We start from the raw sequence: 19422 nt of genomic DNA, 5'->3' as shown, positions 1-19422 counted from the left end.
AATCCCGTTCAAACTTTCTGAGAAGCTTTTTAATAAAAGTGAGTGTTAGCCTTTTATCAAGTGACTCGATAATGATGTCGGGTTCGATCATGCTAGTAGGCCATGTCAGCTTGAACTTCTTTTGGAGTTAATCAATAAGTTCAAGAGCTCTTTATCGAGCAAATCAGTGAATACGTCTAGGTCAGGTATGCTCTTATCGTTTTAACTGCGTATGAGCGTTAATCAAAATCCTGCAAGTCTAAAGACCTGCCAGCAGAAATGTTTTTGTAGAATATCTCGCAGCCCTAAAGGACTGCCAGCAATACCAAGCGTAGGCTAAAGAAAGCAATAGCAATTAAATTGCATCTAATCAAAGTCTTACCTTGATATTTCATAAAATGAAGAACGCTTCGAACATTACTAAAACAACTTATTCATGGTATGAACACTCAAACTCTTCCTGATCCATTCCATTCCATTCTTATTTTTTTTTAATGATTATTTCCTATTTCTATGTGTTCCCCAGTGGTGGCTCATACATAAGCACTGCGACACTGCAGCATGCCCAAGGAAAAAATGAAAAAAATTAAATTTGTTTTTGTTTATAAATAATAACAATGCTTACAACATTATATAAATGCAATACAACATGTAAAAGGTTACAGCTTTTGACATTGATTGAATAGTTAATAATTGGAATTGTTCGATGAACGCTTTAGATTACGAAACAAATGCACTGCGATCTAAGGCAATTATCGTGTCGGAATTATCACATTCGGCCAATTGCAGCTAGACTCGCCGATATTCGTTTGTGCTTGTGATTGCACGTTACAAGTGATTCAGACACTGCTCATTTGGGGAGTGTCGCTTACAGATAAATCGTATGCTTGCACGGGTTATTTCTGTGAGATATGAAACTTTTATTACTGCTGCGTGTTCGTGGTGAGGGTGAACTATTTTTTCTAAATCTTATTTTATTTTGTTAATATAACATATAATTATTTATTTATTATAGATACAAGGCTGAATCATGACAAGTGTCACTGTTGAAAATATGAAAAGAATTATATTTTTTTCAATTATCGTTACACGCAACAAAATGCACTGCGATCTAACGCAGTGAATTATTGCGTTCGGCCATTTGCAGCTAGACTCACCGATATTCATTTGCGCTTGTCATTGCATGTTACAAGTGATTCCAAGACTGCTCGTTTGGGCAGTGTTGCTTACAGATAAATTGTATGTATGCGCGCGTTATTTCTGTGAAATACGAAACTTTTATTATTGGTGTGTGTTCGCGGTGAGGGTGAAATATTTTTAATAGAGCATTTTTTAATATGTAAATTTATTTATTAATAAATTGGTTACTGATTGGGAAATTTTTTTTTATTTTTTTTATTTTGTATATGCAGTACCCCCACTTGAAATTTTCACCGGCTGCCACTGATGTTCCCATTAAGAAATGTGTGGAAACAAATTTCTCCTTTGTCTCCAGGACAACTACATTCTTGCTACACCCACCAATAAAAATTCTAGACAAGAATTTTTACGTATGCAATGACCATATAGGTCTGAGAATTTAACAGATAGCACTTGTAGAGAAAAAGGAAGTCAAACATTTAAGAAATTCTGCATTCAACATTGTCATCAAAAGTCCTTTGAAAATAAGTCTGCATAACAAATAATTACATAAAATATGAAAATAACAAAATACTGAATGATAGCGTGATGCGTATGATTTATTTTTATTTAATTTGGAGATAAATGAATTCAATATTTCGTATACATCTAATAAGTAATTCTGCTTGTGTCGTGTCAATATTGGTCATGTCAATTTTTGTATTGTATTTTGTGGCAGAGTCTGTAACTCAATCGATATAGACGAGCCCTTTGATTGGAAAGATCCAGGTTCGAATCCATCTACGATGTGATAAATCTTTATCAGGTGTTTTTAATCAAATGATGAGTTAGCTGTTTTCCTACGACGATGGAGAGTTTTTTCTTCCGGAAACTCAGGTTTTTCGATCCTCAAAACCGGCAAAAACCAGCCTAAAGAAACACGCAATATACAGACATAGGACATTTCGGGAATAAGGAGTAACCAATTTATTGGTTACTCCTTTTGGTATCCGACCTGGACGTCATTCCCTTAGATTTTGTTCCGGATTCCTGCACGATGAAGTGTTGGTCTACACCTAAGCGTAAATCAGGAAGGAATTCTGGAGAAGTCGCTTTCTTTCGATATGTTTACTCTGTCCTTTACATTATACTATAGAACAAAATGTAAGGAAATATAAGGATGCAAAGAGACTAGGCAGTCGTCTTCCTTTCCTGTCTATCTATTTTTTTTTTTTAGAATTCGAGAAAAGAATCCATAGTTCGCAAACCACCTTTAGATATATTTCTCCATACTGTCAGGTTATTATTATTATTATAGTAATACCCCACATTATGACGCCTCGCTTGACGACGATCCCCTTATACGAAGCTTTTAAATTATGGGCAATGCCCATTTATAAGACGATGCATTCGCACATAAGACAGTTTTAGCGGCATGACACTCTTCTCAATAGTCCCTGTTTGTGCACTGTTCGACGACCTTGATTTTATTATTATTATTTTTTTTTTACGTAATTGCTTTCTGTTTATATAAGAGAAACTTGTATCTCAGCAGAGAACATAGAGTTCTGTAATGTTAGGTTTATCTATATATAAAAATAAAGGTGGGGGGGGGGATATTCTAGTAGGTTGCCAAATCACGTGTTTCCTCTGCTCATCTCCGGAGTCAAGGCTGAAAGCGTGTCTGCTAAACTGGCCAGATTCGTCATTCGCTTTAAGAATTCTTGATGTGATTATTGTAAAGTCAACATTCATGCATTCTGCGCGTTACATTTGGTGTGAAACAGCTCTTGTATCCATTGTTTAAGATGCCGAAATAAATAAAAAATGGTTCAGATTAAATGAGTAATTTTTAAAGGTAAGATTTTTGGATTATATTGAGTAACAGAATATTCATTCTTAGAACGAATATCAAGAAGTTTGTTATTTTCTTTTCCTCGGTAATAATGCTTAAATTATTCCGCGATTTTAAGTACTGTATTCTAGTTCTTTTTCGAAACATGGGCAGTCTTTCACTATGTTCTTCTAAACTCTTTGGAGAGGGTGCAGAAAATGTTGACAAAAATGATTTCAGGACTGTGGAATGTTAGCTATGAGGATAGAACTGAAGTCATGTAATCTGCAGTATTTGGCAGATAGAAGGCAAATGAGATGGTGAGAGGTATTTACCGAATGCATATGACAGAGATTTTTCAGATCACAGAAGAACAGGAAGGGGCAAGAATAAAAAGCAATCTTGGAAATTGCGTAAGGGAGTGGTGAATAAGAGAATGAAGAATTTCTTAATAATAATAATAATAATTATTATTATTATTATTAATAATTCATCATCATCATCATCATCATCATGATACGTGGAGAGTGGTTGGTGAGTGGAATGTATTGCCTAATTATGCTGTGTTGTATAATGAAACATGTGGAGCATTCATGACTAAACATACACACATAACCACAGTAAATATTTCATCCCAAGTATCATAGGGCATCTTTAGTACAGTTAATTCAAACAATACTAGGAATTACATACAGTTTTGGCCGCATCAAGCCTACACATTCCGCGTAAGCTTTCGTAGCCGACAATCTCGCGGAATGGGTTGTTGCTCCTTATTCCCGGTAGTACCCCATGTCTGTTAAAGCGTGTGTTCACGGGGCCGGTTTGCCTGCTTTCCAGGATGAAAAACCCCAGATAAACTGGTGGGAAAAACCCTGCTGTCCACGCCCAAGACCGGCTAACTTGGCTATGGCTGAGGAAGATCCTTACGTCGTCGACGAGAATCGAACCTAGGATACTCCTTCCCCAAACATATTGTTGCGAAGCGCAAAGCCACTAGGCTAACCGCGAAGACGCAGTAGCGTGTAATGGAATTAAATTAAAATATATCAGAAAAAAAAAAGATTACTTAAAATGAGATAATATAAAATTATTTTACACAATTTAGGATGACTATTTCCCAGACTTTAGGGATAGTAAGAACGTCATTACGGTTCAAATTAGGTCTGTGATGTAGGGCTTCAGCACTGTCTTTATATAAACGTTCATGTTTATATGAAGATCTATGTAGAAGTTTGGTTTTCTTTGAATGGATCCTATGTTTGGTTTTCTTTGAATGGATACAATCCAAAAACAACCCAAAAAATATAGACAAGAACAAACCCGTAGGATTCCCATACTGTATGTCAAAGGCATCACCGAACGCCTTTCAAAAATTATGAAGAAATATAAATTGCCTGCTACCTACAAACCAATCAACCAATTCCACAATTGGTTACCTTCTCCTAAACACATACTCTCACCTCTTATGCTACCTGGTGTGTAGGAGGTCCCATGCTCCTGTAAATTGTCCTACTATAGACAGACAGGTAGATCGATTAACAAACGCATTTCGGATCATCAATACCATATCCGTCTCATCAAATAGAAATCTGGCCTCGCACAACACGGAAATGAAAACCCAAACCATAGGATCCATTGGAAGAAAACTAAACTTCTACATAAATCTTCATATAAATATGGACGTTTATATAAAGAAATTGCTGAAGCCCTACGTCATAAACTAATTTGAAACGTAATGACTTCCTGACTATCCCTAAAGTCTGGGAAATTGTCATCCTAAATTGTGTAAAATAATTTTATATGTTATCTCATTTTAATGTAATCTTTTTTTTTTATTTTCAGATATATTTTAATTTAATTCCATTACATTCTACTGCACGCATAGAGGGATTCCATTGTAAGCGTACGCCCTAAATGAATGTAATTCCTAGTATTGTTTGAATTAACTGTACTGAAGATGCCCTATGATACTTAAGAAGATATATTTACTTATTAAAAATCTTATTACTGTGGTTATATGTGTATGTTTAGTCATTAAGTATGCTGTGAATGCTAAGATATAAATGAGTTTAAGTTTGCCGTGGTAAATCTGAGTTCGTTTGTATTATATATATATATATATATATATATATATATATATATATATATATATATATATATATATATATATATATATATATATATATATATATCTATATCATCTAATCATCTATATATATATATATATATATATATATATGAAACGTACTATTAACTCGGGGTTGGGATATGTTCATTTTTTAAATTAACTGACTTAAACCCGAGAATTATAACACAATGACATTTATTTGAAAAAAAACGCAACATGTTTCATCAAAAATGACTTCTTCAGGCGATAAGAACATAGAAAGACAATAAAAGACACTTAAATTAACATTGACACACTCTAAAGCTATACAACTATAAAGCGATAATATTCGACTGTAAATTACAGTTATGAGCTTGAACTACAGTCCGAGTTAAAGTTGGCTAACACAGGAGAGAGAGGGCTTCCCATAGCTAATCCTTTGACCTGTTTGTATAGTTTACCTTCGAATTCAAAATAGCCAGAGTTTACACAGTGAGATAACAGAGAGAACATTTTATTTGAAATCTTGTTTTTTAAAATATGGAGAACGTCCTGTGTCGGAACGTTGGTAAAGAGTGCTACCACGTCAAAGCTCACCACGATATCAGAAGATTTTAGTTTTAGGTCCTTTATTTTAGAGACAAAATCTGTTGAGTTTTTAATATAAGAAGAAGATTTTCCCGCATAAGCTTTTAACGATGACGCCAAATATTTGGATAACCTGTATGTGGAATGCACGGCTCTCCATCCGCTCTTTACACCCCCTCATTCCAAGGTTATATGGACTCCCGAAGGTACACAAAGAAAACTATCCACTGAGACCTATAGTAGACAGCATTGACTCACCCACATACAGGTTATCCAAATATTTGGCGTCATCGTTAAAAGCTTATGCGGGAAAATCTTCTTCTTATATTAAAAACTCAACAGATTTTGTCTCTAAAATAAAGGACCTAAAACTAAAATCTTCTGATATCATGGTGAGCTTTGACGTGGTAGCACTCTTTACCAACGTTCCGACACAGGACGTTCTCCATATTTTAAAAAACAAGATTTCAAATAAAATGTTCTATCTGTTATCTCACTGTGTAAACTCTGGCTATTTTGAATTCGAAGGTAAACTATACAAACAGGTCAAAGGATTAGCTATGGGAAGCCCTCTCTCTCCTGTGTTAGCCAACATTTTTTTCGAGGACTTTGAAGAAAAGGCGATCTCCTCTTTTACTTTAAAACCAAAAATTTGGCTTAGATATGTGGACGATATATTCCTCATATGGGAGCATGGTACTGAGAATCTTAACAAGTTCCTCGACCACTTAAACAACCGCCATCAAGATATAAAATTGACTATGGAGATTGAAGAAAATAGTTCCATCTGCTTCCTAGATGTTAAACTCACCAAGACGCCTGAATCAATTAAAGTCTCTATTTTTAGAAAGCCAACACACACAGACAGATATTTGCATGCGTCCTCCCATCACCATCCACCGCAAAAGTTGGGTATTATATCAACTCTAGCGAATCGTGCAGGATCTGTACTGTCAGATGAAGAAGAACTAAAAAAGGAACTACAACATCTTAAATGGACCTTTAAAAACAATGGCTACTCTCTAAAAAGTATTAACAACCAATTATTCCACCACCAACGTAACAACGTAGAGACACAGGACGACTCCAAAGGTCATATCGTCTTGCCATATATCAGCACACTATCCAAAAAGCTGAGCAGAATTCTAAAGAAGTTTAACATAAAAACGTGCTTCTCGACTCTGCCAAAAATAAGATCACGCTTCAACAACTATAAACAACCTCACAACCTTCTACAATTCCCAGGTGTATACAAGGTCACTTGTGAATGCGGAAAGCCTTACTATGGACAGACAGAAAAATCTATCTTACTACGTCTCGAAGAGCATCAGAGAGACATTGCTTATAAGAGAACCAGAGCTACTGCTCTGTCGGGCCATGTCCTGCTTTCAATAAACACGAACAACGAAGGCCACCAACATGAAATAGATTGGACATTGACTTCAAACCTACACATCAGCCATGATGAAATAGAGCTCCGCATTGTCGAGTCAAGGGAAATCACCTTAGACCCTTTTCATTTGAATAATAATCTTAGCTATAATTTGGCAGACTCTTTCAACTCTACTATTAGATACTGGAGATCGCGTGATTCCACATACGCACAGGTGTACAACAATAGAACTTTAACTCGGACTGTAGTTCAGTGTCTTTTATTGTCTTTCTATGTTCTTATCGCCTGAAGAAGTCATTTTTGACGAAACATGTTTCGGACCATTCTTCCTTTAGGCATATAACGACGTCATGGACTGATGTGTTATAGACGTTCGTGGTCCTCACCCGACACTACAGTTCATTCCACAGATGTTCAATAGGGTTGAAATCGGGGCTTCGTGGAGCCCAGTCAGGTGTCGTGACGTTCATGTCCGCAAACCACGCAATTACAGCAATAGCCTTATGACACGGTGCATTTTCTTGCTGAAAGAGAAAATGGTCGTTTCCGTAGAAACGCCACAAAGCAGGAAGCATTGCATTGTCAGTGTTTCCATTTCACACTATTGACTCAGAATTTCATAGTTGCGGGTTACTCAGTATGCAAACCACACGCACTACCTGAACCAACATGCAGCGTCGTCTTCAGTAGTGCAGAGATTGTAAAGTAGTAAGAGACCTTCACCGGGTACCCGTCCATCTGCTCGGTAGAGGTGTAGCGTTATTCTTTGCTCCATAGCACAGCTTTCACTGTACACACTCTTTGCATCACTGAAGACGACGCGTGTTGGTTTGGGTAATGCGTGTGATTTGCATGCTGCGGTCCTACCATGGATACACACGTTGCGAACGTTGTTGTGCAGATTCGTGTTCCAGTCGATGCCCAGAACTCCACATTCAACGTGTCGGCTGATGAATGACTGGCTGTAGATATTATCCTTCGTAGCATCTTACGGTCACGTTCGGTGAGTGTGATGGGTTGTCCACTGAGGAAAGCACTTGCAGTTGACTCCCTGCGATTCCATTTCAGTATGGTATCATTGATTGTTGACCTAGGATGGTTCAATTTGTCAACAATTTGCCGAACAGATAGGCCTGCAACGCTCTGTGAGCTTTCTCGCAGCCATTTCATCCGAACGCTGTTGCACATATTCCTCCAATTTATACCGGTTACAAGCACATGATCTGTTACACGGCATGATAGAGCCTCGGTAGCGTAGTCGGTATAGACGAAGCCCTTTGGTCGGAAAGACCTGGGTTCGATTCTCATCAGTGACGTGAGGAACCTTTATCTGGTCTCTTTCAATTAAAGGTGAGTCAGCCGGTCTCATAAGGAGGTAAAGAGTTTTTTTTTCTCCCTCAGAACAGGCAAACCAGCCCCGTGAACAAACACTATTACAGTCAAAAAAATACATACTTATTCCCTCATTAGGAACGCTCAACCAGTCCTAAGGGGCAGTCGAGGAACGAGGGTAAATAAAAAACATGGCACAATGCATCTTGCCCATGGCGTTGTCCGTTGACTTCTTTCCAAGCAGTGTACATATGAAATATAATGTATACATATAAACTATATGCAATTGTTACTGGTATAAACCTCTCTTTCTCCTCCCCCCCCCTTGATCAGTCTTTGACTCCAGGAGTATTATTGTCTTCATTAGTCTTTCTATGGATTTTCTATTCATTATTCTTTAGACACACCACTCTTGCTTTTTAGCTTATTTTTGGAAAACAATAACTTTCATTTTCAAACACTAACCGCAGCGCTTTGAACTGCGATTATTTATGGTCCATTATTACATATCTAGCACAACCGACTTCCTCACTTCGACAACAGAGTTTGAAATATCGTGCTACTAAGTTATTCATTATATAAATAAAAAGAATCATAAGGTAAACAGCAAGATTTCATGATGTTCCAGAAAAAAGGTTGTAAAATTCTTAAATGTCTAATTCACTGTGAAGATTTTTCCATATTGTGTGTCATAATATTATGGGCTGAGAGTTTGCGAACAAGAGATATAGTATTATGTTTTCTCTTGTGATAAATACTTAAAAGATAAATTTTCCACAGTGTTAATACAATATATATCACTGTTTAGTAAAAATTCACACTAAGATCGCAAAACATCTTCAGAAATTAGGGCTAAATGGTCTCGTCTACTCTCTGTTTTTCGGGATGAAAAATCCGATTATCCTATAGATTATTTGGGATGTATAGTAACTTGTTTCTGTATGAAACAAGTTACTATACATTCCGTTAAACAATCAGTATAAAATTTTCAGCTTCCAAAAGCATAGTAAGGAGATCAGTATCGTCTATCACATTGATTATGAGTTGAAAATGTGAGAACTACTCGGTTTGTCATCTGAAGAAAAGAAATAAAATGAAGTACGAATGGAAATCGAGAGAAGATTACTGAGGTATAAAAAGAAGGGCATGTACGACAGCATTGGCTTTGAATCACCAGCAAGCATCTGTATGTCAATAAATTACATACAGATGCTTGTCATTTAATGACATACAGATGCTTGCTGGTAATGATACGAAGGACTCATCCCTGTGTAATAAACGACTGGTCACACACGGATGCTGCAGATTCACAATCTCCATATACAACTTTTTGGTAACTGTCAGCCACCCATCCTCTTATTCTTGCTGATCTTTTATAATGCAATCCCATAGTCTTCAATTTATGCAACATCCATCCATGCTGCATCTTGTAAAATGCCTTAGCAAAGTCCAGAAGTACCATGACGTATCCATTCCCTTTATTTAGCTCAATGGTAACATTATTATAGAATGTAAGCAAGTTGCTCAAACATGACTTTCCTTTCGTAAACCCATGCTGTTCATTGCAAAGTACAGATTCTCTGTCAACATATTTCTCTATGCTAGTCCTTACCGTCTTTACCAAAATTTTCACCACCATTCAGAGGTAATGATAGGTCGATATATAGATACATCACTCTCTGTATCACTCTTATACAATGGAATTATCATACATTCTCTCCACTTTTGTGGAATCTTCCCTTTTATGAGAATCCAATTATATAATCTGAACCACCTTACCGGCCATTATGGATCAAATATGCATCCTCATACGCTTCATATCCATCATATATTTCAATGTAATATCAATAGTGTTACAATTTTAATATACACTTCGCATCCAGGATAACCTTGACATCTATAGACGTCTTGGCCAGCGTGGTTAAAGGAATTTACCCGTTCAACTAACAATTTTAGCATCTCTGGTGGCATCCCATCAGTCTCTATGGCTGAATTCTTATTCAGTTTGTGCAACAGCTCTAGTACTTCCTCCTCATCCGAGGAGGTAGTGGTGAGTTCGATGTTGCATTCATCTGGTTTGATAGCGTTTAGCAAAATGGGGATTCATGAGTTAATATCTTCTGCATTTGTCATCCCCAAACTATCTACATTCAGTACAGTTATTCTTTTATATTCATTTTTTCTTTTATTTGCAGCATAATGACAGAATTGTTTTGTATTATACCCATATCGGTCACTAAATTAGAAACCTTTATTCAGATGTACGTAAACGTCACTCAGCGTATATGCAAATTACTTGGTCATGTGATCGCCACTTGACCGTAGGCAGAGAGTTTGGCGGGAGCCTCACATAACTCAAAGTTCTGGAGGACGTGTCATGGTGTGCGGATGTTCTGTTGGTACAGAATGGGTCCCTTAATATAGCTGGAAGGTCGGGTGTCCTTCAAGGAATATCTGAACATTGTTACTGATCAAGTCCATCCTGCAATGCGCACTTTTATCCAGCAATCCAGCAAGTGACGGTTGTTTCATGGACGACGATGCTACTGTCCATCGTGCAAGAATTGTTCAGCAGTGACTTCGACTTCCACCATCTTCCCTGGCCAATACAAAGCCTGGACCTGAGCCTCACTGAGAATGTATGGTACATGTTAGAAAAACAGATCAGGGAGCACTGCTCTCTTCCGTCAAATCTGAGCCAGTTAAAGTTGTCTGGTGAACGCTTGGTATGACAAGAAATCTGAAATCCATGCCAAACCACATATGTGCCTGTAATTTGGACTAAATGAGGTCTAACGACACTAAACATGTACTTTCAAGTCTCAACGAAATCAAACCGGACAGAAAACATGGGAAACGACCGCAAAATGGAAAAGGTTAAGAAACTTTGGAAAAAGAAAAACGTGGTGAAATATGCTGCATGGAACATTAGAAGCATAGCACACAAAGAAGAAGAATTAGATAAAATTTAAAATGACGAAAATATAGAAATTGCAGTTCTTACAGAAACAAAAAAGAAACTTAAAGGAACAAAAGAAATAGCTAACTACAATATAATATATAGTAGAGTGGACAAACAAATATATGCAAAAGCTGGTGTAATGATTTGGATCTATAAATCAATTAAAGCAAAAAATAACTCATTATACATACTGAAATGAAAGAATATTAGAAGTGCGATTAAAATTAAATGAAGAAAATTTAACTTCAGGGGCGTGTATGCCCCTGAAGAAGGAAAAGAAGAAGAAAATTATTACTTTTACAAACAGTTACAAGGAATATATGAAACATTAAATAAAACAGACCATATAATTATTGCCGGAGATTTAATGCCAGAATAGGAATGAAAAAAAAATTAACAGTAATATACAAAAATTTGGAGCACCAACAGTAAGCAAAAATGGAAAGCGACTCATTGATTATACAATATACAATAATTTAAAAATAATGAATATATTTTACAAACATAAAAATATACATAAATATACGTGGTGTGCAAGAGGACAAAAATCAATAATAGAATACTTTATAACAAATGAAAAAGCTGCAAACCTCTTCCTAGACGTTAAAGTTAGAAGAGGGCTAGAAATTGACACAGATCACTATTTAGTACAGGAAAAACTAAGATTTCCACTAAACTGGCTACAAAAAATACAAAATAAATAAATAAATAAATAAATAAACAAAATAGAGAAACGAAATCTAATTACAAAATAAGACTACTAAATGATTCAAGTATAAGAAATTTATATCAACAGAGAATTAATAACTACATAAAAAAACAAGAAAATGAAGACATTGAGAAAGAATGGAATAATATAAAAGAAATGATCGCATCAGCAGTATATGAAAGTCTAGGAATACACAAAAAATATCATAACAAATAAAAAATTACATATATGGGACAATGAAATAAAAAGCTGGCTTTTAAAAGATGGTTAAGTAGCAAAAAAAAGCAAGAAGATGAAATTGGATAAAAAAATAAGATGAGCAATAACCAAAAGGGAAACCAGAAAGAGACACAGAGAAAGCTGGGAAGAATTTGCATCATATCTAGAAAATGACATATACAAAATAAGACCCAATGCGTACAAACTACTAAAACACATGAATGCAGATATAAAAGAAACTGTAAATATAAATTGTGAAATAGATGTAAAAGAATTCTTGGATTACTTTACAGATATTTGGACGGATAATACTGGCATCAAAAATAATTACACCAGATACTTAAAAAAATACCTTAAATGATATGAAAACAATGAAAGAATTAAAGAACCTAAATAAAATAAAAAAATGGGAAATCAGCAGGATAAGATGGGATAAACTCCGAACTGTATAAATTTACTCGAAAAACATTTCATCAAAGATTACTAAAATTTTTAAATAAAATATATACAAATGGACAAATACCAATAGAATGAATACAAGCATAGTAATACCTATATTTAAAAAGGGGATAAAATAAAACCTGCTAACTACAGAGGTATTAATTTATTGAATACATGCTACAAAATATATAGCAGAATACTTAATGAAAAACTAAAAATATACAGTGAAAAAATATTATTAGAATGTCAAAATGGATTTAGAAAAGAACGCTCTAAAATGGATGCAGCTTTCTGTTTAAAACTACTTAAAGAAAAAAAAAGAAGAAAATTTAATTTGGAAACTCATCTTGTGTTTGTAGATTACGAACATTTGACAAAGTAAAAAGATATATACTGTTTGATATATTACAAGGAATAAATATACCTAATATTTTAGTACATGCAATACTGAAGATATATAAAGATAATGAAATAAAAATAAAAATAAATGACAAGTCTGAAAAACAATATATAAACCAAGGAGTAACACAAGGATGCCCTCTGTTCCCAACACTTTTCAATATTTACATTAATGAAATATTAATACAGTGGAACACCTTAAACAATCAAGGTATAGAAATTTCCCGGAATAACAAAATAAATAAGCTATTATTTGCAGATGATCAGGTAATAATATCAGATAAGGATGACAATTTACAAAGAGCAATATATAATTTAAACATTATGGTAGAACAGTTTGGAATGAAAATTTCCATAGATAAAACTAAAACAATGGCATTTTGTGGACAAACTCCAGCTAGAAGCAAAATAGTTATTAATAACAAAATAATAGAACAGATAAATACTTTCAGTTATCTTGGGTGTGAAATATCATATGAAGGAGAAAAGGACATAAAATTAAAAACTTTAAAATTTTTACAGATTAGAGGCCTGATAAATAGAACACTCAATCCAAATATAGTACGAAAAGAAACACGCTTGAAAATATACAAATATTTTAGCAGTGCTCACATTATTATATGGCAGTAAAATTTAGGCAATAAACAAACAAATGTATAAAAAAATGTATAAAAATGTATAAATGTATAAAACAAACAAACAAATAATATACAAATATTTTAGCAGTGCTCACATTATTATATGGCAGTAAAATTTAGGCAATAAACAAACAAGATAAACAAAGAATAAAAACAAGTGAAATGAGATTTATGAGCAGAACTGCACACATATTAGACCAAAGAATGAACGAAGACATTTTAAAAGAACTAAAAACAAAATCAATAGAAGAGAAACTAAACAATTATAAACAAAAATGGATTGAACATGTAAATCGAATGGTCAACACCCGACATCCTAAATAAATACTAAAATATAAGCCAATTGGAAAGAGAAGGCAACAGTCCTCCAACGAGATTCATCTGCATTTTTTTGGAATAAGAGTAATAGCAATATTTTTGGGAGGGAGACAGCAATAAGTGCTGCTTATTAGAATCTTTTTTAATTTCCTCAAAAAAAGGATATTGGATGGATAATGAGACCCGAACAGACCAATATGGTCTATACCCGTAATTAGTGTTAATGATGGCCGGTATGTGTATTTAGCAATGCTAAATATAAGTAAAATAAATCTCTAGGACTTTTATTCCTAAACGGAGTAGGCATGGCTCGTATATTTTTTAGCTGGATTTAGTAACCAGGATGTAATGAGGGGATACATAAGAATAATTAAAATTATCATCTAACGCCTTTTTATTTCTCAAATGATAGAGCAGCACTTTCATTTTTAAGACCTGCCCACCATTTCAGGAAATCGGTGGGCAGGTCTTCATCCTTAGCTCTTATCAGAGTTGAGTTCAGAACTATTTGATTTTCAAGCATCTGTGGGGAGAGAGAGAGAGAGAGAGAGAGTATGGCAAACAATTACTGCCATCCCGTGATCCTAAACCTTAGCATTCTTTTATTGTCGGAAATAGCTTGAATGCCTATTGATTTTTTGAGATCTGAGATAAAAATTTGAGTTTCTGAAAAAAAAAAGAAAAGAAAAGAAGGCCTAGAAAAATTTTCTCCGCTTGGTAACTATTATTATTATTTGACACCTCCAGGGAGTCCAAAGACTGATCGGGGGAGGGCACCTGCTCTACAACTCAGTCTCAACCACTCAATCCACCAACTGACCGCAACTACACAATCGCCATCTACCGCCACTAGTATTTCCACAGACAACACAAACATCCATGCCCACGGCGGGATTCGAACCCGCAGCCTTTTGGCTGGAGAGTGGATACGCTAACCACACGGCCAGCCAGGCTGGCCAAGAGTATATCTGTAAAAAAAGGCATAATGCAGAAGCATCAAACACTAAGGAAAACGACTTTTGTGTACAATATAAAAATATATGGTATTAAAAATCATAATTTTGATTGGACCTATTTAGCTTTCTCTCGTTTAAACAAAAGACAGAAAATCAGCTAAATGAATCATTGGAAACAGATGCACAGTTTCACTCACAGTATATGATTAACTATCATCACGACTTCGTCGGTTAGAAAGGTTTCTTTCTTCCTTGATATTCTTTTCATTTGGACTTAACACTGCCTGTCATACTCGACACAAAAAATACCGTAATGGCTTTCCTGATCGAATGAATGACTACTAATGAAGGGGAATAACTTTTTCAGAGCTTCCCCATTTATTATGCAAACATGAACTTTATCATTTAATTTCCTAAATATAAATTTTCTTATTGCATTGATCCAAGTTTCCTGCAATTTTCATAAACCCAAATCCATGATATTTGCGCTTTCATTAAAAGTTAAAAATGACCAAAATAGGTTATATGGATTTCTGGGAATAAATGTATAAATTTTCCATAGCAACTGATAAAAAAGTTATACCATTAGACTGGGCTGTCAGTGACGTGCGTTTAAAACATTCAGTCTGATTGTAGTTGTTACAGTCCTCCAACGAGAGTCAACTGCATTTTTTAGAATAAGAGTAATAGCAATATTTTGGGGAGGGAGACAGCAATAAGAGTTGCGTATTAGAATATTTTTTAATGACACCTCCAGCAGTGGAGAATGCTGGTCTTGAAATTCACACTTGCTCTTGTCATCATTCAGGGAGTGAGAAGTGTGAAGTCTGATTAGCGGAATAATGAATTACTGACCATTTAAAACTATATATTTAGAAATTTATGTACATTTAATCATACAAATACAACATTTATTTTACAAATGATATTCTATCTTTTTCAATTTAGCTACTTGAATACAAATTCTACCCTACGGTTCTTCTTTATGAACTAGTCAATAGTATCGTCATGAAAAGTTGGTTGTAACTTAATTTTCCCAAGCAACACGCACACTTGTAAAGGCTGGCTGAAGCTCACTGGCTAGAGCTACGTTCACTCCGTATGGCCTGTGTTTAAGTAACAGAGTGAAATGACGTGAAATGGCTATGCGCGCGCATGAAATCACAGTGCTGCTGCTAGGACCTGGAAGCCCCTACAACCGAGCAAGCTAAGGTAGCTTTGATTAGACGAGCAAGCATCAGCCTTCGATACACAACGCAAAGCTCAATTATTACCGCGCAAGTTTAAGACGTCTTCTATCTACGAAAATAAATGCCTAAATAGAATGCTTATAAATGCATGCATTTATTAACCAATAAATATTACTTCTTTCTCAATTAATGAGCTTGCGAACAAGCATAGCAAGCATGGAGAATTCGCCCCTGACCTCCAGGTAATCCAAGGACTCGTGGGGAGGCACACTACTCCATACGCACAACTCACTGTCTCCCCTATTTAATCCTTAAACTACAGCACTACCACTATCAGTAAACACGCTACGCCATCTGCCGCCCACCACTAACAGTATTTTTTGTCTGTAAATTCCATGTTTTCTCATGGCTGATTAGCCGGTATGTGGAATGAAAAACCTGAGTTTCCGGGAGAAAAACCCTGCTACGTACTGTATGAAATCGCTAACTCACACACAAAAAAGTCCATACCCTCTCGTCACGACGAGAATCGAAGTCAGTTCTTTTTCAATCGAAAGGCTCAATGTCCGTTGTTTTCTTCCAATTGCGCTACAGAGGCGTTTTACTTCAAGCTTTCGCAATAACAAAATACATTTATTTCATTTTGTATTTCGTATTGTGTGTGTGTGTGTGTGTGTGTGTGTGTGTGTGTGTGTGTGTGTGTGTGTGTGTGTGTGTGTGTGTGTGTGTGTGTGTGTGTGTGTGTGTGTGTGTGTGTGATGGGTGAATTGTTAACCTAAAATTCCTAAAATTGACAATGTTATCTTCCTCTGATGTTTAAGGGGAGGAATGTCTGCTTTTAATTCCCCTTTCTTCTTTAATCCATAACCTTGTCCAGTATTCATATTCCCAAAGGTTGATCCATTACTGTTCATTCGATTTTTAGATCTCCCTCTTTCTTTTCAAAAAATGAACTCCTAAAATTGCATGATAGTTAAATAGTAGCATCTCTACTTTTGTAATTCGGACTTTACATTCTATTCAGTTATTTATGGATATAATGCGCGTAGTTTCATTATTAAAACGCATGAAAAATATTTTAATTAAAAATTAATAATCAGAGAAGAATTTCTGTTATGTAACTTTTAAATCCCACTCATTTTCACAAAATTATAATCTCTCTCCAAGAGTGCTATGAATTTACCGAGAAGCGCTGTGTATATATTGCAGTATTGTTATTATTTGTTAGTACCACTATGGAATCACAAGACTAATTGTTGGACATCACTTCGCACTGCACTGTGCTTCCAAGTTCATCCAAGTCCAGTAAACATAGTAAATCTATTTTTATCTCATTAACCACATGCATTCTCCAATCTATACTACAGGATAAAAATCTTTTCTATACTACAGGATGAGAGCCCTTATAGGTGATTAGAACAGCCCCATGAGCATGGCTAACTCATAATAGCATAGATGATAAATATTTTAAAATGAAACTTTCTAGTACCTTATTTAAATTGAGCTGTTCGCTGTTTGAAAACAGTAATACTATATTACGTCTCAAATTAAGGGGTGGAAAGGAAGTTTGAGTTAAAATCAGTTACAATATAGGATTAATGGAAATGCAGAATTGATGGAAAATGCATTACCGTTTCGTAGGAGTAACAATACTTGTAGCTATATTATCTATCTATCTATCAATGACTCTGCATGGACAAGATTGAGATATTCCTCCTCTTCTGTATGGAGACAACCGCAGGTTAAGGCTGCCGGCTCCCAAGAAGAACGGATTAATTGGGTGTTGATGGGCATTCTAAGTAGATATGCTGGACTGTTCCCGCTCGGTAACAGAACAGATAGGTATGTTTTAAATAACTATCCAGGGGAGGCCACTTTTTCAACCTTAAGGTTGAAACCGGTCAGGGTAGTGGCCTCTCCTCATAATGTAAAGCAGTATTACACTCCTAGGAGCTGTGTGTCTTTACATTATGAGAAAATATCAAGAATAGTGAGGGAGCTTGTTCCACCTTTGCATCGAGTTGCCTTGGTGGGGTACTACCAAGTGGTCACTTACTTGGATTCGCCGATAGTTCGTCGGCATGAAACGCTTAGATCGTAGTTTTCGATCTTAGAGTTTCGCATACTGGCTGAAAAACAATAAGGGATTTTTATCCCCTTAATTTAGCAGTAATATGCAGTTTCTATTTTCGACACACAAGACCAGACAGCACAACAGTTTCACAGAGAAAGTTGCCTAACCATCTCCTTGCAGTCTTCAAACAAAATGTATGAAGTCGTATCCCACATTATCATGATCATCACCACAGGCATAACAATACCCTAAACCTTTCCCACCAAGACTGGAATCCATGGAATCTACTTATGGCTGAGGTAGGGCGACTGCATGACAGTCCACTTTCCAACATAGAAGTGACATCATTGCTTTCCCAAAAGAGAGGGGAGAAGAAATAGATTTTCGTGTTTAACGGGGAGGTATGGTACCACCTCAATCCCCCTATTTTTATTCGGGCTCGGGACCAGCATAGCTGACAATTCAGACCTATGGCTGGAGGGAATGTTTTAAGTATTCCTGATTATTTCCGCGTGTGTTCACGGGGCCGGTTTGTTTGCTTGCGAGGCGAAGCCCTGCTGTCCATGCCCAAGACCGGCTAACCTGGCTATGGCTGAGGAAGAACCTTAAGCTCCTCACGTCGTCGACGAGAATCGAACCTAGGACACTCCTTCCTTAGGTATATGGTTGCGAAGCGCATAGCCACTAGGCTAACCGCACGGACTTGAACAGTGTGAATAATAATCATCTGTTACTTTCATGTATTTTATATATATATATATATATACTTAATAAATAAAACTTCTCATATTTCAGAATGAATATCTAATTCCATCCTTAGTGTGAAGATAAAATATTAAAACTATCCTAGTTTTAATACTTAGGGATAACTTGTTCAATAATCGACGACAAAACGCTGCATTGGAAGCACTGCCCATAAAACACAGCGAGATACCACATTGTTAGAATCCATTTAAATAGAAAAATGTTTAAAAAATCAACTAATTAATGAAAGTTCAAATCACAATCTCCCAAACATTTGGAAAACTCAGCTCATTTAAGTTTAATAAACACAGGAAGGTTTTTGAAATTATCTTTGTAACAGTTCAAGTCAAATGTCATGCATTCGTATGAAATTGACGTACACTGGGAAAGACAAGGACGCCTGCCTTATTTTGTCAAATC

General features: G+C 35.7%; 1 protein-coding gene across 1 annotated transcript in view; it reads left to right on the top strand.

Moving 5' to 3' along the window:
• Positions 1–2811: 2811 nt before the first annotated feature.
• LOC150110646 (uncharacterized) overlaps positions 2812–19422 on the top strand; it is a 43136-nt gene continuing 26525 nt past the window's right edge. The window contains exon 1 of the mRNA XM_090395476.1: positions 2812–2956. The gene's annotated coding sequence lies outside the window, so the exon portion shown is untranslated. The remainder of the gene's footprint in view (positions 2957–19422) is intronic.

The sequence above is a fragment of the Typopeltis vanoorti genome, chromosome 1 (assembly GCF_054136105.1).
Source record: "Typopeltis vanoorti isolate ZY-2024b chromosome 1, IOZ_Tvanoo_1.0, whole genome shotgun sequence".
Taxonomy (NCBI): Eukaryota; Metazoa; Arthropoda; class Arachnida; order Uropygi; family Thelyphonidae; genus Typopeltis; species Typopeltis vanoorti.
Note: the sequence above shows the minus strand (reverse complement) of the source record. Positions and strands in the feature narration are given on the sequence as shown.